This window comes from Chelonia mydas, chromosome 1, assembly GCF_015237465.2.
Source record: "Chelonia mydas isolate rCheMyd1 chromosome 1, rCheMyd1.pri.v2, whole genome shotgun sequence".
NCBI lineage: Eukaryota > Metazoa > Chordata > Testudines > Cheloniidae > Chelonia > Chelonia mydas.
In genome coordinates, this window is record NC_057849.1 from 149,545,860 (window position 1) to 149,568,126 (window position 22,267).

Consider the following 22,267-nt stretch of genomic DNA (forward strand, 5'->3'; position numbering starts at 1 on the left):
AAAACAAAGCACATATTTCTGGGAGAGCGAGAGAGAGACACACGCACACTAATCTTTTATTTCAGTTAAAACTTGTAAGGTGCCTAGATACAACAGTGGTGGGTGTGGAATAAAAGACTAGATTGCTAGGATAACCAGCTAAAATATAGATGAGGCAGACTGTTTGGCTCGAGGTAGATACGTGAAAAGGCCTGGGGTGAGAGAGAAATGGGGGAGATTGAAATGGAGCAGGGAGAGGAGTGAGAAAGAAAAAGTGAAAGCAGGACCTAGGGAGGAGAAAATTTGAAAGAGGGTATGAGCAGGAGAGAGAATCAGAGAAACTTAAACAGGAGTTGGTGAGGCTATAGAGGGAAAGTGAGAGGGGTTGAAAGAGAATATAGGGTTGTCAAGGTTCCTTCCCCACTCTGAACTCTAGGGTACAGATGTGGGGACCTGCATGAAAACCCCCCTAAGCTTATTTTTACCAGCTTAGGTTAAACTTCCCCAAGGTACAGACTATTTTACCTTTTGCCCTTGGACTTTATTGCTGCCACCACCAAGCGTCTAACAAATATATAACAGGGAAAGAGCCCACTTGGAAACATCTTTCCCCCCAAAATCCTCCCCAAACCCTACACCCCCTTTCCTGGGGAAGGCTTGATAAAAATCCTCACCAATTTGCATAGGTGAACACAGACCCAAACCCTTGGATCTTAAGAACAATGAAAAAGCAATCAGGTTCTTAAAAGAAGAATTTTAATTGAAGAAAAAGTAAAAGAATCACCTCTGTAAAATCAGGATGGTAAATACCTTACAGGGTAATCAGATTCAAAACATAGAGAACCCCTCTAGGCAAAACCTTAAGTTACAAAAAGACACAAAAACAGGAATATACATTCCCTCCAGCACAGCTTATTTTCTCAGCCATTTAAACAAAACAGAATCTAATGCATATCTAGCTAGATTACTTACTAAGTTCTAAGACTCCATTCCTTTTCTGTTCCTGGCAAAAACAACAGACAGACAGAGAGAACCTTTGTTTCTCCCCCCCCCTCCAGCTTTGAAAGTATCTTGTCTCCTCATTAGTCATTTTGATCAGGTGCCAGCGAGGTTATCCTAGCTTCTTAACCCTTTACAGGTGAAAGGGTTTTTCCTCTGGCCAGGAGGGATTTTAAAGGTGTTTACCATTCCCTTTATATTTATGACAAGGGTAAAGCGGTGGGAGGTTGAAAGACATCCAACTTCCATTCAGGTTAATGGAAAGGTTCTTGTTGACTTCACTGGGAATTGGGTCAGACCCATGGGGAGAAGAGAACAGGGAGAAATAGGACATGGGGAGGAGAAAACAAGGAGCAGTTGAACTGGGACATGGGAAGGAAAGGGAGAAACTGAAAAAGGACATAGGGAAAGGGAAAAGAAAAAGAAAGGGGAGGAGGAAGACATTGAAAGTGGATATGGAGAAGAGAGAGTGAGACAGAGAGAAGAAAATTAACCTGGGGGAACAGGGAAGAAAGAATTCTTATAGAGCAGAGTCAGCTTTGAAAAAGGGAAGGGAGATTACAATCAGAGCAAAGTAACATCCAACAGGAGAGAGAAAATGACAGAAAAATAGAGAGCTAGATAGAAAGCGGGATTGAAAGAGAAAAAAAAATCTCCTGGAGGAAGGAGATGAATGGAGTATGGTCAGAGAGAAAAAGCACAATATTAAAAAAAATCATTAAACACTGAAAAATTAGACTCAGGCAATGCCAACAATGACAGAGCCAGAGCACAAGGGGCACCAAGGTATACAGAAGAAGGAGAGAAAAACTGGAGGGAAGGAAGGGAAAAGGAAAGGAGAAAAGGTTTTAAAAAGTGTATTACTTTATGGGAAGGTTGAGACCTTTATAATGCTGTAAAATACCACACATTTATGATCTCATCTTATATGAGACATAAGGTGCCTGACTGTGGAGAAGGGCTTTTGGAAAACCCAGTCGTGTATGGGAGAAGGCCACATAAGATTACTTTTCTTATGCATGGGAGAAGAAAATAAGTTTCTTTTCCAAGGCACAGAATAAGATGTTTTTACCTATGTTTCTCTTGTGCTGTTGACGGAATTTTGCATGCTTTTCTATGTAATTTTGCAACGTTAGTACTGGGGGATTTGATTGTTTTTAAATATTTTTTTCATGTTGTGTCCAGCTTCCATGGCACCGGGGATGGTTCTTGTAGCTTCTCACTCCAAGATCTTTTTGTTCAACACAGAGTTTAAACAGAACGCTAACATCCCCAATAGGGAAAAGGAGGCTCTCACAAAAGCACAATCCAAACCTTTAACAGGTTTAGTAAGTGTGTGACTAGATTCTGAAGAAAAAAATACAAGCAGATGACATATTCCACAATATATGCTTCCTAAGAACTTGGTATACTGCTGAAATCATCTCTGAGCACACTCTGTGACTACAGAACTTTCTGTTCCTTCGTTTGCAAACTTCCCTCAGCAGAGTCTCTCTCTCCTTTTTTTTTTAAACATACAGTTCCACCCCTATCAGGGTGCACACCTGGGCTTTCCAAGTGCATCCCACAAGAGGCAGCAAACAGCCATTCTGGCTTTTAGAGACTCAATCCCAGTCATGGAAGGTGAATACAACTTGAGGTAAGATTTCTGGAAAAGTTCCTAAAATGTCTAAAGTAGAGTGTGTATCATGTAATTGCTTGCTAGGAAGTGTGTGAGTATTTGAGGTCTTGTGATTCTGGTGAACTAATTGAGTTCAGCCCCCTGCCTTTATGGATACACCACAAATTGTACTGGTTCCCCCTCCCCTTTTTGTTTGTTGTCCTTCAGTCTCCTTACTGAAGTCATAGTTGGTCCATGACACTGAATGTCTCACGTTTTGGACTGTATCCCTGGTGCATTAGCTTGCATTTCCCTCTCATTTTATTCCCTGCCTATATTTCTAACTTCTAGGAACAAAACTTTTCCAGGCGGCGCCCTGCTGATTTAGTGGCTTGCATCCATTTCAGCATGAAGATAGTCAGTTCCAGTCCCTAGCAAGGGATTTGCTCTCTCTTCTTACTACATCTGGTACTGGTCTGGGCACATAGGGTGGAGTCCATGAAGCTACTTAAGCACCTAAACCTAGATTTAGGTGCCTAAATTCCCCACTTTGAGCCACTGAACTCCTGCCAAACACTGTAGGTGCCAATCAGTCAGTGCCTATGTGTTTTTTTTTTTTCTTTTTCTTGTAAAGGGGCTAGGCCGGGGCTCGACCCTCTCTGGGGCAGCGCGGAGCCACACCGTTTCGCTACAGCCAGTTGACTTTGGGGAATTTGTTCGGCCACCGGAGTCTCCCTCGGCAGCCCTTGCGGTAACTGGAACGAGCACCGTAGGCCCGGGCCCTGAGTCATGGAGGGGCCCCAAATAGTCAGTAGCTCAGGCCCTCGGGCAGGGGCTGAGCAACACAGCACGTGTGAATTAGCCCCGACCTACAAGGACCTGGAAGAGGGGGAGACTGCCACTCACAAGCTGGGTGGCAGGGACGAAGCAGGCCCACCCACTTCACTGCGTCCCAGCCCGGGGCCCTCGCAGCAGCAAACAACCACTGCTGGGTCAGTGTGGATCCTGATCGCAACACACTGACATGGGTTCTGGCAGAGTTACAGCCAGACTAGGGTCGGCTGCCCCCGGGCTGCTTCCTACCTCCCCTCCTTTTGGTACCTGGGTCACGGCGGTGTTCCCCGTGGGGCCCAGCACCATGGGCTCCTTGGGGCAGCGGACAAGCGGCAGGCCTGGTAACTCCCCCGGATAGCTGGCACAGGGCAGGTCCGGCCAGTCTTGGCATGGACCTGGGGCTGCAGGGTTTTCCCAGTCGTGGGCTAGGCTGACTACATCTGCCCCCCCCTCGGCGGCTGGTCCTCTAGTGAGCTCTGAGGGCCTGCCTTTCTGCTTCTGGGTCACCGCCTGTCCCTCTGAGGGGCGGGCTCAGAGCTTCCTGGCTCCGCCCATTCTGGTGTCTGGAGGCTCCGCCCACTCTGGTGTCCCTCCGAGGCGGCGGGGAGCCACACCGCCTCGCTACACTTCTTCAAAGTAAAAGTTTCTCAGGAGCCTAAGTTTTAGAACCTAGGGCATGTGTGCTGCTGCCTGACTCTAGGCATCTGGGTGCCTGTCTCCTGCCTAAGCCCCAGGGTGATGCGTGAACCAAGGGACGATAAGTCTTCTGCTGCCTAACTCTCTCAAGGGGCCTGCTGAGCATGCTTACCAGGTTGGGCTACTTTCAAATGCCAGCTGGTGGTAGTAGTGCCTACCTCTTAGCCCAGTGGTTAGCGCACTTGCCCAGGATGTGGGAGACCCAGCTTCAAGCCCTCCTAGCACAGGGGGAGAAAGGAGAGAACAGGGGGCTCGGAAGCAACTACAGAGCACTGAAGAATGTTGTGAATTGCTAGCAGAGTAAAGTGCTTCTCCCACCCTGCCCTTTCTCAGAGATAGGCCAGGCTTTAGAGAATTAGCACATCAGCATCTATTTCCCCTGGGCTAGCCTAAGCAGGAGCTACCTGGCATGCTGGCTTCTGTGGATAGCATTCTAAGGCACCTATCTCTTCACATTCATTGTACAGGGAGCCTCGGTTCCCAGTTTGCCTTGTGCTCATAGTGTTGTTCCCTATTTCCAAGTCTCTGTCCCAGGCCATACTGGAATGAATGAAGGTTACATTGTGTACAAAAGATTGGAGATAGGTTTTAATACAAACTTCCCATGTGAACACCCTTCAATTTTGGGAAGGTTCCAATCCAGATTAGAAAGTCATTATTAGCTCCTGTCTCTATAATAAGTTAAGTGAAGCCCCCCAGCTGCGTCTGAACACCCCCTCCCACCCTTCCATATTACTGTCCAGCTTCTGGAAGCAGTCAGATAGGGATCCAGGTGCAGTTCTGAAGGTAGATCCCTCCACAGTGGTGGAGTAAATGATAAGCAACTCCCCCAGAAGTGAAGTCGTTGTTGGATGGACAAACATATTCCAGTCTTCCAAATTGTCATTAAAATATAGGTGACCAGGGCATAACATCTACTTGCTTGTCCCTTACCTTGATGATAATGATAAAACTGATGATATTTTATTTGTTCATCAAACGAAAAATATCCACGGCAAGTAGAATTTTGCAGGTCTGGTCTATTCACACACTTCTGGCATTGGAAAGGTTGAAAAACCAATAACATCTACTGACATTGAACTTCCCTGGCAGACAGGTACCATGAATTCAACACGTACTTATTTTCCTACTTCTAGAGTCCTCTGCAAGTCTTACTGACATGCTATCATCCCTAGATGGCTAATGAAAATGTTACATGGATTGTTCCAGCAGCAATCGCTGTGGTACACACACACACACCCCGCTGCCCCATAAACAACTCAATGCTTTGGTGCTAACCATTAACTATTTATTTATGGTCCTTCAGCCACTTTTAAATCCAGGTAGCAACTCCCAGCTAATCTGAAGTTTTCAAGTACTATGGGCCCAATGCTGCTCCCACTGAAGTCAGGGCAAAACTTGCCATATGGGTGTTTCCTGTGTGAGGGCTCTGGTGGGAGGGGCCTTGTGTGTCCTCTCTCTCACTTGTGCAGACCACCTATGGTTTAGCTTGACCTATGTAATATTAAATGTAGTTAATTTGTTTTACAGTACCTTGTCAGGCACTATTTCCTCCTCACTGCTGTTCACTATCAAAGTATGCATGTATAAATAGAAGCAATTGGAGGGGTGTTCCTCCCTGAGGGCATAATTCATTGCCAGAGATAACATAATTCACTGTTTGGGAAGTGATCACACTGGATTAAGATGCCACTATATAAACAAGACAGGAAGAATGAGATGGCTGTAAATGAAGTAGTTTCTATGCACCCAGCAGTATCTTGAGTCAGCTGTGATGGAAAAGAAATATGGAAAAGTTTCATAAGAGTTAGGAGAGGCTCATGGGCGGCGGGTAAAGCTTCCCCTGCGGGAGGCTCGCTCCCTGTCCTGCTTCTTCTGCCTGCGGCCCTACCCACGCTCCACCCATGCTCCTCCCCAGGCCCTGCTCCCTCCCCCGCAACCTTCGCCACCCTCCACATCCCTTCTTTCTTCCACCCCGCCTCCCCCGTAAGTCTGCTCCCTGCTCACCGTGTCTCTCCTCTCATCCATCCCGCTCCCCGCAAGACACCCCCCCGCCCACCACTCACTGTGTCCCTCCTCGCCGCTCGCCATGCCCTGTCCGCGGGGGTGCGGGTGAGGAGGTGAGCAGCCAGTTTGGGTGGAGGGAGGTCTCGTGGGGAGGGGGCAGGGGGAGAGGAGGGACACGGCGAGCAGCAGGGACCTCAGGATGCGGGGGGCGGAGTGAGGAGAGGAGGCATTCACTCACCAGGCAGCGGTAGGCAGTGGGGTCCTCAGGAAAGGGGTAGAGCGGGGAAGGGAAGAGGCAAGGCGCAGGCAGGACCACCATGGCCCAGGCGTCTGGCAGTGGGTTGGCTGTGGGCAGCTGTGCGAGGGGAGGCTTAGCCTCCCCTGGCCTCTTATACTTACCACCCATGGAGAAGCTCAAGAAAAAATATACAGTATGTTTTAAAGTTTGCTTGAGTGTGATCAGTGGTCTCAAAAACATGAGAATATGCTGATTGACCTGGGGTTGCCCATACACCACCTACACAGATTACTCATGTCAGGAGCACCTGCAATCCCTGCAGGTGCAGCTGTACAGAGGATTGGGTCTATGTGCTGACATGCGTGGCTCATACTGTTCATTCCCAGACTGTGGGCTGGAGTGAGCTGTTTACTGTTCATTCTGCAGGTGACCTGTTTATGGAGGAGATGGTATGATGGGATAACATGATTTTGGTAATTAATTGATCTTTAAATATTCATGGTAGATAGGCCTAATGGCCTGTGGTGGGATGTTAGATGGGGTGGGATCTGAGTTACCCAGGAAAGAATTTTCTGTAGTATCTGGCTGGTGAATCTTGCCCATATGCTCAGGGTTTAGCTGATCGCCATATTTGGGGTCGGGAAGGAATTTTCCTCCAGGGCAGATTGAAAGAGACCCTGGAGGTTTTTCGCCTTCCTCTGTAGCATGGGGCACGGGTCACTTGCTGGAGGATTCTCTGCTCCTTGAAGTCTTTAAACCACGGTTTGAGGACTTCAATAGCTCAGACGTAGGTGAGGTTTTTCGCAGGAGTGGGTGGGTGAGATCCTGTGGCCTGCGTTGTGCAGGAGGTCAGACTGGATGATCATAATGGTCCCTTCTGACCTTAGTATCTATGAATATAAGAGTTTAGGGTACCAAAGTTACATCCTATTTGGTGCCCCCCCTTTTCAGCATATGTGTATACATAAGAGCTGGTTTACTGACCTTTAATGGCATTTATTACACAAAGTTAGCTATTTGTTCCATGCTGATCTAAAATACTGAGATTTCTTAAAGGGTGTCTGGTACCCAAATTTAACTCCACCCAAATGGAATTTAGTGTTTCCAAAATTTAAAAAACTGAATATAAGAATAGCTTAAAAACAGCTATGCAAAGTCACTGCTGGAGTAAGGTGTTGAGGTGGAGATGTTAACTGATTTAGACCAAGCCTTTGGATTGCACATCAAACAAGGATGTGAAATGCTTTTTTCATCTATTGACCTAAGGCACAGTTTAGTCATGAAACAAAATATAGGTGTGTCAACCACTGCAATTCGTTAACTCTTTACTTCAATCAGTCTAAATTACGATGGGGTGATTCAGCGTCCCTTACACTAAATTGTAACTTGCTTCATGTGTAGTTCATGAGTACTACTTGTAAAGAAAGTTATTACTCAATGGAAGAGTAATAGAATTGGTCCCCAGAGTATTTTTCTCAGACACCTGAGTTGCTTTTTTTTCTGGCTTTGCTTCTTAAACGAGCTCAACCACTTCATTGAGAACAGCACTGCTAAAAGTGGATGTTCTGTCCAAAATCCATAGGCTGAGTGAGAAAACATTTACAAGCTAAAAGCTTTGGCAGTGGTGCTGAAATTGCAACAGCCGAATTTTCTTCAGCGTGTGCATAAGCTCAAAATGAGAAACTTCTAAAAATACAGTTGGCCAACATGCTTTCTCAGTAGGGAAGTTCCTGTTCGGTATTAGTCTTCTTTGTGATGTTTGTTGGGGGAATTTAGGAAGAAAGGAGAACCTTTTGTACTGTAATCTGGCTATGTGTGGGCTAGAAAGGAAAATGGTCGTATATTGCTTAGCGACAAGGTGGGTGAGGTAATATCTTTTATTGGCCCAACTTCTAAAATAAAAGATAAAAGACCTCACCACCTTTGTCTCTCTCATATTCCGAGACCTACATGGCTACAACACCGCAAACAAGTATATTGTTTCCCAGTTTAAAAAGATAGCCTCGTAAAAGGTCTGTATCAAAACTGCAAAATCTTTTGTTAACCTACCTGTCAAGGGTTGTTAGGGGAAAAATGTGTGGAGCAGGAATTTGGATGGAATTTGTTCCTTGCTGTGTTGCTGTCAACTTTTGAATGACGTTAGAAGTAGTGGTGCCATGGGTTTACAGGTTTTTCTGAGTGACCACAGAGTTCTTTTGTTACTACAACCTTGAGTAGCATAGCTACAAATGTATTAGGTATATACAAGAACATGAAAAACATAGCCCTCATGCTCTCAGTGGAGATGGAGAGCGAAAAGTTTTGTATTAGGCAGGAGACAAAACAGTTAGACCTGTGGGTCCAAATTCAAGCTTGATGTAAACAGATGCAACTCCATAAGCAATGCACGTTCGCATACTTATACCAGGTCTGAATTTTGTCCAAGGAAGTGAACTTTGAAAAAACATGAAACAATGGAAAACTTTGAGGAAAAAATCTATTTAGCAACAATTGAACTTATACAGCATGGTAGGTTTTTCTATATTACTCTCCGCTTATTAAGTGTTATAAGGAACACTTGCAAAAAACCCCAACCTCTGCTGCTTAATGTGTGGTTCTACCCTGAAAATGTCTATGTAATAATGGCACTTTTGTACTCAATTGGTTGACTCCCTGAGTGTGTTCAGAGTCAGATCAGATGGCTTTAGTGACATAAATAAGTTTTTGTTACTTTTTCATTCTTTTACTAACCAGAACCAACACTGCTTTCTGACTATTGAGCTGGATAGTTTTCTGGCTTTTGCGTCATCAGCAGAATTGTTACCTGAGTTCCAGTTGCAGAACCACGCTGGGGGGAGGGGTGCAGTTTGCAAGTGCTTTGGAGGATAGGATTAAAATTCAAAATGATCTTGACAAACTGGGGAAATGGTCTGAAGTAAATAGGATGAAATTCAATAAGGACAAGTGGAAAGTACTCCACTTAGGAAGGCACAATCAGTTGCACACACATAAAGTGGGAAATGACTGCCTAGGAAGGAATACTGCGGAAAGGGATCTGGGGGTCACAGTGGGTCACAAGCTAAATATGAGTCAACAGTGTAACGCTGTTGCAAAAAAAGCGTACGTCATTCTGGGATGTGTTAGCAGGAGTGTTGTAAGCAAGACACGAGAAGTAATTCTTCCGCTCTACTCCGCGCTGATTAGGCCTCAGCTGGAGTATTGTGTCCAGTTCTGGGCGCCACATTTCAGGAAAGATGTGGACAAATTGGAGAAAGTCCAGAGAAGAGCAACAAAAATGATTAAAGGTCTAGAAAACATGACCTATGGGGGAACATTGAAAAAATCGGGTTTGTTTAGTTTGTAGTAGAGAAGACTGAGAGGGGACATGATAACAGTTTTCAAGTACATCAAAGGTTGTTACAAGGAGGAGGGAGAAAAATTGTTCTCCTTAACCACTGAGGATAGGACAAGAAGCAATGGGCTTAAATTGCAGAAAGGATGGGTTAGGTTGGACATTAGGAAAAGCTTCTTAACTGTCAGGATGGTTAAACCTGGAATAAATTGCTTAGGGAGGTGCAGAATCTTCATCACTGGAGATTTTGAAGAGCAGGTTAGACAAACACCGGTCAGGGATGGTCTTCTAGATAATACTTAGTCCTGCCATGAGTGCAGGGGACTGGGCTAAATGACCTCTCGAGGACCCTTCCAGTCCTATGATTCTTTGAAACTTTTTTATTGGATATATGTTAGACAGAACAAACCCCACTTGACTCTTAGATCCAGTAGTAAATTTGCAGGGCTGACAGATATGGGGGGCGAGGGAAGCCTTTCTTTTTAAATTGAGCTAATTGCTTCTTGAAATCATTGTTGCAGAATAAACACAGAGCCTCATTGTGTTACTTTCAGAATAAAACTGCACTTTAAACATTCAGCAGCTCCTTCTGCCCACTTTCCACCCAAAGTTGTATTTCTCAGTTTGTGTGTGTGGTATGATCTTTTTCAACAGCAAACAGTTGTACTGCCACAAGTGAAAGATGGTGACTTCAAGGAGAGGCAGACCCATTGCAAAAGGGTGCTTTCATTCCTTCAAGCATCTTCCAGAAAAACAGTGTATTGCACTGATTTCTATATATTCCTGCACAAATTGCCAGAAACGTGTGCCTTCTCATAAGTTATGCTATAGCATAGTAGGTTGCGCTTATTTTCCTCTAGCTGAAGTAGTGCTTTAAAATAGTTTTCACATGGGGGAAGGACTTTTAAATTCTTCAGTATCAGAGAAAAATCCATCCTGAATATTTTTGCTTGCAAATCAGTCTTCAGGATGTACAGTGATTTGTTTCTCAGGGCATGTGTGGAAACGAAGCACAAGTAGCTTTTGTAACTTGTGAATCAAATCAGATTTTTTGACTCTGGTCATGCTGCAGTTAAATAGTCTTGTGAGTTTCTGTATGGCACAGCCCCCACAGGACATCTTTTTGAAAGGACTGGTTCTGTTAACATAAGACTCCTTTTCTCAATGGGAATGTCAGAGTTATTCCCAGCAGTGACATCATGGTCTTCTACATTCCCACACTCACAAGGGCATTTATTGATGGGCATGACATTTTCCTTTTAATGCTTTCATTGTTTCCAGCACTTCATTTGCATCTTTGTTTGAACCCAAAACTAGAGGCAAACTATATTATGAAAGAGCAAGAGAGAGAGAATGCAAAATATGTAGCAAGAAAGTAGAATCCAAGACCTCTAGTTATTTACAGGGACATACTTTTCTGCGGGGGTTCTCCCAAGTGGTTTATGATGATGTCACCTTCACAAGGCTCTGGTATCTGCTCATTATCATAACCCACTGCACCTTGATGGCTGATTATGTTATGTTACCAGGATCCAGTGCAGGTTTTTATTATATACAACAATGGCTCTTTTAAACAAAGGTAGGGGATTTGCTATCATGCCTGCCTGTAAGAGCAAACTTGGGGGATACTGGGGCCCACAGAAAATTCTCCCCCTCAGCACTGGGGCTCTGCAGGATCCCAAGGTGTGTGTGTTTGGCATGGAAAAGGGAGGAGCTGGGGAGAAGCTACTGTCTGCAGCATGCTCTTTTTAAAAATGGCAGAGACCAAAGTGCTTATCGCTGTTCCTTACCACCACCATCCCTGGGAGGAGTACTGAGAGGCAGGGGTGGGTCTGTGTGAGGAGTGGGGGTGTTTGAGGGCAATGGGGGTCTGGCTCCTAAATGAGCTGTACTGCTATGGGGAGGGGGAGAAATGACCAGAAGAGTAGTGGGAAGTGAGCGGGGGTTCATCCCGTTGAGTGGGAGTGTCCTTGAAAAATAAGATCCTCAGGGTTTGGGGACTGTGCCCCCTCCATGGTGGGATAAATCTTTCCCACACACGAGGAACACAGATCAGGAACTCTGCAGGTGAATGGTGTGGAGATTCCTGAACCCTCTATACACTTCCTGTTGTTTTATTGCCCTGTATGCAGCATAGCCCTTTCTCTACAGGGGATTGAATTTTTCTGAGGAATACCTATAACTCTGTCAGGGACATGACTTCCAGAAAGCTATGTTATTTACAAAAAAAAAATCTGTTACACACCTTATTAAATAGATCCTAACGAACACATGGCATTTAATGGAATATGCAGACATCTGTGTCCCCCTCTAAGACTTCATTTGGCTGGCAGTAGTGGCGGATTAACACATAGGCCCATGAGGCCCGTGACCAGGGTCCCTGGCCAATTTGGGGGCCTTCAGCAGGAGAGCTGGAACCTGGGTAGAAGGGGTAGGCATGAGGCCCTGCCACTCTCACTGGCCTCGCCCCTGCTTCTCCTCTTTTCCTGAGGCCCCGCACCTTGGCAAGGTTGGAAGCTGGATGGGCCCCAAGCTATGCTGGCAAAAATCTGAAGTGCAGACCTGGCTTTACTCTGATGCAACTCCATTGACTTCAGTTGAGTTACTCCTGATTTGCACCTGGGTAAATGAGATCAGAATGAGGCCCATAACTTACAAATAATTTAAGGTGTTACAAAGTTTCTCTTTAAATTTTCCAGGAGTTAAGATACTTGGAACCAAATGTTGTAAGATCCTGGGTGCTGCCTGTTAGGTGCAAAGCACACCCGCTCCCACTGATGTGAATGAAAAGAAAGGAAGGTGCTGAACATCTTTCAGGATTGGGCTCATAGGCCTCAAAAAAATTGTTGGAATGGGTCCAGAATTTAATCTAGCTAGGGAAAGAGGAATAAATACAAAATAAACACTGTCAAATACTTTCCTATCATTTTATTTACTTAAAAAAAAATCTTTCCATTGACGTTAATGATCCAGCTTTGCGGAAGTCTGCAATGATGGCCAGAATATTCCAACCTGGGTACCCAAAGGACACGTTTAGGCACCTACATATAAGTGATCTGATATTTTTTTTCTTTAAGAGCAGCTAAGCATCCACATTTGAGAGCTCTGATTAGTATTTCTTTCCTAATTAGTGTTAACCACTTATGTTTGACCAACATCTTTTCCCCACTAAAGAGCTGAAATATCAATGGAACTGAAATGAACGTGGCTTTTTTGTTGTTGTTTTTGCTTCTGTTTTGTATACTGCTTTGTATGTAGGTGGCATTGAGAATATCACCAAAACGTCACCTCAGATCTGTAAATAAGGATTATTAATTAGTTTGAGCTTGCTTTGTGTGGTTGACAGGCTCTGAAGCAGCAGAGATCAAATCACTGTACACAATCCTACACGAACAGTGTGTATTTGTTAATTTTTATTTATTTCTTGGTGGCGGAATGGTAACCCATTTAAAAGAGAGATTTGTAATGTGAAGGGCATTCCCCATCAGAGTATCAATTTTCAGGTAGGTCTGATTTTGGGGCCTACAGATAGTTATTGTACTTTACATTGACAATTTAATTGATGAGAACTATATTTTTTGTATAAAGGGAATGAATAAAGTGCTTAATTTTACTTTGTCTCTAATAAACATACATAATCCAGGTGAATGGTTTGGTATAGGTGTGTATATTACAGCAGACAGATCACAGGCATGCAACAAATCTGCTTGTTTTGGATTTGTCGGGTGGACAGATAACGTGGATCAGGATGCATGGATGCTGAATACAAGAGCAGGCTGCTGGGAGGAATGGTTGGGAAGAAAATCATGGGAGCACCATGCTTGGAGGAGGGATGATAGTAAGGAAGATGTGGAAGCAAGGCCCTACTTAAATGGCCTCTGTCATGTGACACCAGCCATTTTAAATATTAGTTTTCCATACTTAAAAAAAAGATTGCATTTGTACAAATACGAATCCATTGAAATGGTCAGATTCTATTACAAATGGATTCTGGTTCAGGGAATTATCACATCCCTAACAAACAAGGAAGACAGCAGGTGCTGTTAGACCACACACCCTTTCTCCAACTAGAGGAAGGAAAGAAAGCTTCCCCGTCTTTCCAGAGTATGTCCTCTAGACCAGTGGTTCCCAAACTTGTTCCGCTGCTTGTTCAGGGAAAGCCCCTGGCGGCCCAGGCCGGTTTGTTTACCTGCCGCGTCCGCAGGTTTGGCCAATCTCGGCTCCCAGCGGCCTCGGTTCGCTGCTCCAGGCCACGTACTGGCCGCCGCTTCCAGCAGCTCCTATTGGCCTGGAGCAGCGAACCGCGGCCACTGGGAGCCACGATCGGCTGAACTTGCGGACGCGGCAGGTAAACAAACCGGCCCGGGCCGCCAGGGGCTTTCCCTGCACAAGCGGTGGAACAAGTTTGGGAACCACTGATCTATGGGCCATTGTGAGTAAGCATTTCTTGGACTGAGCTCTTTATAAAGCCCTTAGCAGTAGGTTGGGCTTTTAATACTGAAGTTACAGGTGTGTTCTGTCTCTGCTCTGACTCTCTTTCTCTGGCCTTGAGCAAGTCACTCTTTTTTTTATTAGCTATCTGTACGATGCCATACACAGATAGGTGGTGCATGGTGTGGCATTTAGAGACATATGCAGACACAGTTCTTGCAGGACAGGGAGACAGCATGACCTAATGGAAAGAGCACTGGGCTGGGACTCAGGTAATCTAGGTTTGTTCCCAGTTCTACCATTGAATTGCTGGGTGACCTTGGGCAAGTCATGTCACTACTCCGTGCCTCAGTTCCCCATCTTGGGATAATAATATTGACCTCCTACATAAAGCACTTTAAGATCTACTGATTAAAAGTGTTATATAAGAGCTGGGTGGTATTATTCAGTATATCAGGAACTTACAATCCAAAGTTACCTCTCTGCTTCTGTTTCCCTGAATGTGAAAATGAGGCTTTTGGCAATTACCACCTTACAGAGGCTTTGTGAAAATTAGTAATTTTTGAAAAGCACTTTGAAAAGAAAAAAATAAAAGTGCTAAGTATTATTTGTTAATATTTCATGCTCAGAAAGCCAGGCTAGCTATTTATGCATGTTAGGAGAAAACATATTTTACTTTATTTATTTGATCCTGACATCTGGGACAGTATTTTAATTTCTCTGTAAATTCAAGAAAAAGTTGTTTAAGCAGGTCCTGTATATTACCTTGTACATCATTTTTACTATACATATCCAGTCTCATTTCATGCTGAACTTGTCAAGACCAAACATCTAGCTTTTGCTTTGCCATGTGATGCCTATAGACTTGCCAACACACTACCGATAGAAATGCTTTCAAAGAAGTGAGCTGGGTGGAGGAAGGGAAAGGAAATCAAATCTGTTTCCTGTCATTTCATTATCAGTAGCAAGAAGGACAAAAGTGTTTCACATTAATAAGCCATTATTGTATTGGAATGTCCCCATGAAGCTTTCAGAATTAGAACATAAAAGTAGCCTTACTGGGTCAGACCACTGGTCTATCTAGCCCACTATGCTGGTGCCAGATGCTTCAGAGGGAGTGAACAGAATGAGGCAATTATCAAGTGATCCATCCCTTGTTGTCTAGTCCCAGATTTTGGCAGTTGAAGGTTTAGGGACGCCTGGAGCAAGAGGATTGTATCCCTGACTATCTTGGCTAATACCCATCAATGGACCCCTCCTCCATGAACTTACCTAAAATCTTTTTTGAACCCAGTTATACCTTTAGCCTTCTCAACATCCCCTAGCAGCAAGTTCTGCCGGTGGACTGTACGTTGTGTGATGAGGTACTCCCTTAATATATGAGAGCCCTCCAAATCATGGAAATTTAGGGCTGGAAGGGATCTCTAAGGGACCCATAGAAGTCATCTAGTCCATTCACTGGCACTGAGGCAGGAACAAGTACCCCTAGACCATTCTTTACAGATGTTTGCCTAACCCATTCTTAAATATCACCAATGACAGGGGTTCTCTGACCACCCTAGGTACTTGTTCCAGTGCTTTACTATCACTGTAGAGAATTTTTTGTAATATCTAACCTTAATCTCCCTTGCTGCAAACTAAGCTGATTACTTCTTGTCCTACCCTCAGTGGACATGGAGAAGAATTTGTCACAGTTCTTTTTATAACTACCTTTTACATATTTGAAGACTTATTGTGCCTCCCTCCCCCGCCCCCCCCATCCTTCTCTTCTCATAACTAAGCCCAAATCTCTCAACCTTTCCTCACAGGTTGTTTTCTGAACCCCTGATCATTTTTGTTCTCCTCTGGACTCTCTCCAGTTTGTTTACATCTTTCTCAAAGTGTGGTGTCCCAAACTGGACCCAGTACTCCAGCTGAGGCCGCACCAGTGCCACGTAGAATGGAACAGCTACCTCCTCTGTCTTACATATGACTCCTGTAAATTCACACTGTTAATTCACCTCAGAAAGATGCTGGCCTCTTTCACGGCAGCATCACACTGTTGGCTCATTCAGTTTGTGATCCACTGTAACCTCTGGATCCTTTTCAGCAGTACTACTGCCTAGCCAGCTATTCCTCGTTTTGTAGTTGTGCGTTTGATTCCCCCCTGCCTCCTTTCCTAAGTGTAATACTTTGCACTTGTCTTTATTGAATTTCGTCTTATTGATCTCAGACTAATTCTCCAGGTTATGTATATGGGGAACACAAATAGGCTAGAGATTTCTGGATAAATTCATTTGTACTGCATGGATTTGCTGATGCTTTAATGGACTGTATGGCTGCTGTTCCTTAATCAGCTGAAATGGTGGGGAAAGGGTCTCTGTGGCTTCAGTGACGCAAGGCACTTCATTCCCCTCCATCCTCGAGAGAACTGATCCTGGGCCTCCCACACAGGAGTGAGGAGGATTACCTGTGAGATGGCCCTAGAAATAGCATTACATGGTTGTTTTCACCCCAGAACAATACTGGGTGTATTTATATCTTGATTTACACTCATTATTAAAGCAAATTGCTGCATGCAGTTTCCAAAAAGTGCTTAGCATTTTTTTGTGCTCTAGGTAGATTAAAACACACAATACACATTTTTACCACAGTTGGCAAATTCAAAATAGTTTCCAAAATCTAAATGCTAATTTGGTGACGCCTTCCATATTAGCGAGCCTTATGACATTGCTGTTTCTCCGGAACCACCGAAAGCCTGGCAATTACCAAGAATTTTGAGCAGAAATAGTAGCTGTCACATGAGAGGCAACAATTCCCTGTTGTGTTACTATTGAACTTGGAACAGACTAGCTGCATTTCTCTGCTAGCATTGCAGAAACACTTATTATCAAATGTCTTCAGTAGATCCCAGCCCCGCTTGGCCTAGAGGGCTACCAGCGGGTCTCAGGCTCCGGCCGTGTCTGTAAATGTAGTTTTGTGTTACCAGGTCACAGTCTAAAATACAGTGCTCAGGCTCATGGAATTAAACTGCTGATCACACCTTTTTGACTGCCACTCAGTTCAATGCAGGAGCACCACTAGTGCCTGTTGAGGGGGACGGAGCACAAGCTACATGCCAAGCTCTATTTGTTTCTTCTTTTTGCTTCTTTTCTTTGGACTCAGATCAGACAGTAAATGTTTCTTGCATTCTCATGGAACAGAATCCGAGTAAGAGAAATACATTGCTGTGTTCTAGATCTAATTTCCAAGCATCATGGTTTCCCCTAGAGAAGGGACTGTACCAATACCCCAGGCACATCTCTTTTGAAGAGCGTGGATCCAGATCTGGACTCTGTGTCCAGCACCTATTGCCAACACTGCACATAAACTCAAAGCCCAGCTGAGAAAAACTGGGTCTGATTTTGACTCAGATCCATCTCACATTTCTGTTCAGCTTTTCACTTTATGGGATGTCCAGTTGATAAAGTGGAAAATATTTCATTCATGGCCAGGTTAATGTTTTAACTTGTCAGTGTTGCTTAAGAAAAACAAAATCCCATTTGTGCACACTTAAGTGACCTGTTCCCCCCACCCCCCTTCTGATTTTTCGAACTAGGAACCTTTGAGTCCGCTCGCGCCCTGACCCTTGGAAGCCTCTTCAGTAATAGACATTTGCTGGAGCTGTAGAAGGGTCCTCTCTCCTAACTGAAATTATAGGAAAAAGGGGAAAGAATTGATCTTTTGCACTTAAATCCTTAGAGTAAGTTCTCACGACACTCGTAGGAGTAAAATGAAGTGGAAGGGGCAATATCCGTTTTAGGAGGCCAGAGGGGAGATTTGGCAGCTGTGATGGAGGAGAAGAGTACAGATCTTATAGAGATTGAGGTGGAAGATGTGGCAGGATATGGGCATGTGTGAGGTGAGAGGGAGAGAGGAGTTAAAGATAACCCCAAAGTCAGATTTTACAAATGTCCAGGAAGCTTTGTGAGTTCTTCCCCATCGAAGTGCAGTAAAGGCCATCTTGGCCAATACACCAAAGATTGGATTGGAGATTTCAGGTGGTAAAAATATGGGTCTCTGCAGTTGGAGCTAAAGAACCAGGCTTTGAAGGTAGTGGCAGTAACAGACTCATGTCCAACATGAACTAGGCAAATAGGGCCCCACATAACACACACACAGTGACCAGTCGGTTATAGAAGCACCTGGCCCAGGATCTGCACTTGTTCTCTGTATTTTTATCAATAGTAGAGGTCTTTAATACACAATCGTGTCATAGACTGTTGCTAACCTTGCATGTCTTGTTACAAAAAAAAGAAGGTGGATTTTTGGACATTGCACCTGATGTGAAATGGTCCTACATGACCTCTCCTGACTTGCCCTGTGTGAGGCAATTTGTCCTAGCTTATTTCCTTCAGAAAAGTGATTCAACAAATATAGGTGAAAGGTTGCTGCTTTGCATGAAGTCAACGAGTGCAGTTCAACACGCTTTCACTTTTCCCCTAGTTTCTGGTCTTTTGCAAGTGTTGCATCATTCCTCAGCCAGTCATCAGTCTGCCTCTGAAGGGCTATGGGGAAAATTGTCCATTTCTGTCTACGGAGTAGCTTTTCCCCCCAAAACTTTAAACATATACTCATTAAGGAAAAATCGTAATGAAAAGTAAATCGATTTTACATCTAGACGATCCCAGCTGTTTTAGCTTTGATATTACCGAGGAGATGAACATTTGGCCTGTTTTCTCCAATTCTCAACAAAATAGTAAAAAATGCACTTAGATTAGAATTTCCAAATTTGGATTGTTGACATTAACCCCCCATCTAGGTCACTAAATATGAATCACCTAATTTTCAAAGGTGCTGTGATGAGCACTTGCAGCTTCCATTAACTTCAAGGGGATTTGTGGGTATATTGCACTTCTGAAATCCAATAAATCAGGCCACTTAGGTCCTAAGTGTGGGGCTAAGGTAGAAGGTGTAACTCATAGTACTTCTATCATAGCCATAACCCCCCTCCCCCCCACCACTTGTGATTAAAAATAAGCACCTCTAGATTGGGCTTCTTTTTCCTGCTTTCCTTTCTGAATTGGATAAATAATCTACTATCATCAGTTTTTGCAGAGGAAAGTCTACCCTGATTTGCACCCAGGGAATCCCAATGAATTTGTAAGCTGACCAGTTTGGGAGGAGTGGTTGTAATGAGTCCAACTCACATCCATGTCATAAGTGTCTGTCTATGGTACTTCCTTTTTCTACATCAATTTATTTCATGACATTCTCTCTTGGGCTCCTCAAGCCCTTACTCATGACTCCTCATTAAAGTATGCAGAAAAAGAATTCCAAATGCAGCATTTCTAGTAGCTGCAGGAGGAACTGACTGCATCCGTTTTGCAGTAATATCTAATATTCTGCTGTAGCTGGCTGTTAGTTTGACCCAAAGAAAAGAGGATCTAGAGAGGTTCTGTTACTGGGGGTTGGGAGACTAAAGCTCATTTCCATGCTCCACCACAGACTTTTATGGGAACTTAGACAAGTTGCTCTTAGAGCTTATCTACACTTGAAACACTGCAGCGCTTCAGCGTAGCCACTCCATATGCCAACGGAAAGCGTTCTCCAGTCAGCATAGTTAATCCGCTTCCATGAGAGTGGTAGCTAGGTTGACAGAAGAATTATTCCATCAACCTAGTGTGGTCTACACCAGAGGTTAGGTTGGCTTAACTACGTCACTGAAGGGTGTGTATTTTTCACACCACTGAGCATGTAGCTGGGTCGACCCAACTCTTTAGTGTAGACTAGGCCTTGGTCTCTCTGTGCCGCAATTCCCCATCTGTGAAATGGGGATAATAGCACTTCTCTGCCTTCAGGGGAGTTAGAATAAATACATTCAAAATTGTGAGGTGCTCAGATACTACAGTAGTACGGATCATATAAGTACCATAGATAGATAATAAAACATTTCTTATTTATCCTGAGTATGGGGAGATCAAGGTGTGAAAAGGACCCCATGTTTCAGGTACTGAAAAATCAGGTTTCTAAATCTTTGTCATTTTTTCTCATGTTGTGTAACTTGATGTTTGAAATTTTTGCAAGCCCTTATTAGTTGGAGGGAAAATAAAATGAAAAATAGTTCTACAATAGAAATGTTTTTTCAAGTATTTTTTGTAAACTTTTTTTTAACAAACTATAAATATGTGACTAGACTGGATTAATATTGAGGAATGCTAGAAGTAAATGATTACAATTAGAAAATGAAATATTTTAGCGTCCTTGCTTGTATTACAACTACAAATATTCATACAGCCCAGTCCCAGAACGCAGAGTACTTGCATGATGTGGTGGTTAGCTTTTTATATAAGTAATTGTTCTTCTGTTGTCTTCTCTCACACCAGGGTATTTTGAAACATACATAGAATGAAAAGTTCTTTAGACTTCTAATAAATAGTACTAAATTTTACTTATAAAATGAAGAATACAATAGAATATTAAAATGAAGATTATTCAGATTATAGCTCTAACCTGGTCCAAATATGTAACTACCTCTTTTGTTTTAGTTTTGTACAGAGATGGGAGCAGCCGATGCTGCCATTTCTCTTTGTCAGGGGTCCTGGATAACTGATGCAAGGATGGAGTTGGATTGTTGCCTCACAAATGCGATGCTGTAAGTTTGAGCTGCTGCTCAGGTCTATTGAAACTGACAAGGCAGACTGCTCTAAATTGCAAGAGATATCTGATTTAAGAACAAAGGAGAAAAGCAATTGCTCAGGCAAAGAATGAAAAGAAGAAAGCAACAGGGAAAAACATATAGAAAGCAGATAAGAAAAAGTATGAGTTTGAACATGTAATCCAAACACAGAGTTCAAGAACACAAAAGTGAGGATGATGGGGGAAGCAAATATCTGATTATTAGTAATGCAGCATTGCCAACCACAAACATTCAAAAATCGTGAGTAAGGCCCCCGAATCATGAGATTTAAAAAATAATTAGTTGCGGGGGCAGGTATGTTCCTGTGCCTTCTCATGTTGGAGCCTTTATGGTGCATTTAGATCATGTTGTCAAGCTTTTCTCTACCACTGAGGGCTTGAAACTTTTTTTGAAAGCTGAACTGCTTCTTCAGTCACATGTCTCCGGGAGCTGGGGCTTTAAGTAAAACACCAAACAGCAAAAGACTTGCGATTTAAAATCATCAGAGTTGACAACAGTGGTAGTAACAAATTGAAAAGTGTATACATTAAGTCAAGGATTGACTTGAAGGTGAAATAAACAGATAAGAACCAAGACCAAAGATTAAAGTTGTGAGCTAGATTGTAACATTGTGCTTCCACTGGGCAAATCCTAATCTTCCCACTGCTCCAGGGAGGGAATGATCTGTGACAGGTCTGACTCCATACCCAGCATAGTGTGTGTTCCCTGGCATATTGATTCAGCTATGCTGGCTGGGATGTTTGGGGGAGGGGTTGGAACCAGAGCTACTCCCACTCCCTTCAGATCCCTGATGCCCAGCTGCACAAGGAATTGATATAATTGCTCTGCAGTGTCTGCTTGCTCACCAACACTGCTGTCCAAGATTCAGGCACTGCATTGACCGCCTTGGAGATAGACATTCTCTTATGTAACCTCCTAGCTGGTAGATCAGAAGCAGCAAAGCTTCCCCCTTGTTGCTTTGCCATTGTGCCTCAAACCTGCCCTGAAGGGGTTACCTCTAGTGAGTGGGAGTGGGAGTGTAGATTAGTCTCCATTCTCATTAAATCCTTGGCCTATCTATTGAGTCAGTTAGTATCAATTGGGACTCTGACTTCTGTGATGTGGATGCTTGTCCACAGCCAAATCCTCCCCCACAGACGAGTGAACAGCTCTTTGATGGAATAGTTACGTCATTGTACAGTCAGGATGCTGGCGCCACAGGTAAAGTTGCAAAAGATCTTGTTAAAAGCCTCCTTCAGTGGGAGCAGGATCGGACCCTGAGGGGCCGTACTTTGAAAGCAAGGAAAGCAACACATTTCGCTGAGCTGGGGAACTGACTCCAAGGGCAAGTGTTAAAATAAAACTCTAGGCACTCCATGAACTGTCCTGCAGCCACTGAGAGCATGAACAGAGGCAGCGCTGCATTCCAGAGCTCAATTTTTTATGATGTAGGCCTGTGAGAGTTTTCAGTTCTTGGGGGGAATGGGAGGGTGAGTATCCATCCTCCTTTGAAGA

At 43.9% G+C, this 22,267-nt stretch overlaps 1 long non-coding RNA gene across 3 annotated transcripts in view; it reads left to right on the plus strand.

Moving 5' to 3' along the window:
* The window catches only part of LOC119566614, a 37,911-nt gene extending 17,183 nt beyond the window's left edge, over positions 1-20,728 (plus strand). For 2 of the 3 annotated variants that reach the window (XR_005225898.2, XR_006287906.1), the window contains 2 exons: positions 2,499-2,617; positions 3,213-6,143. This is a non-coding gene — a long non-coding RNA (uncharacterized LOC119566614). Of the gene's footprint in view, positions 1-2,498; positions 2,618-3,212; positions 6,144-20,621 lie in introns of those variants that run through there. The other variant, XR_006287907.1, reaches the window with a different exon arrangement.
* Positions 20,729-22,267: the final 1,539 nt, after the last annotated feature.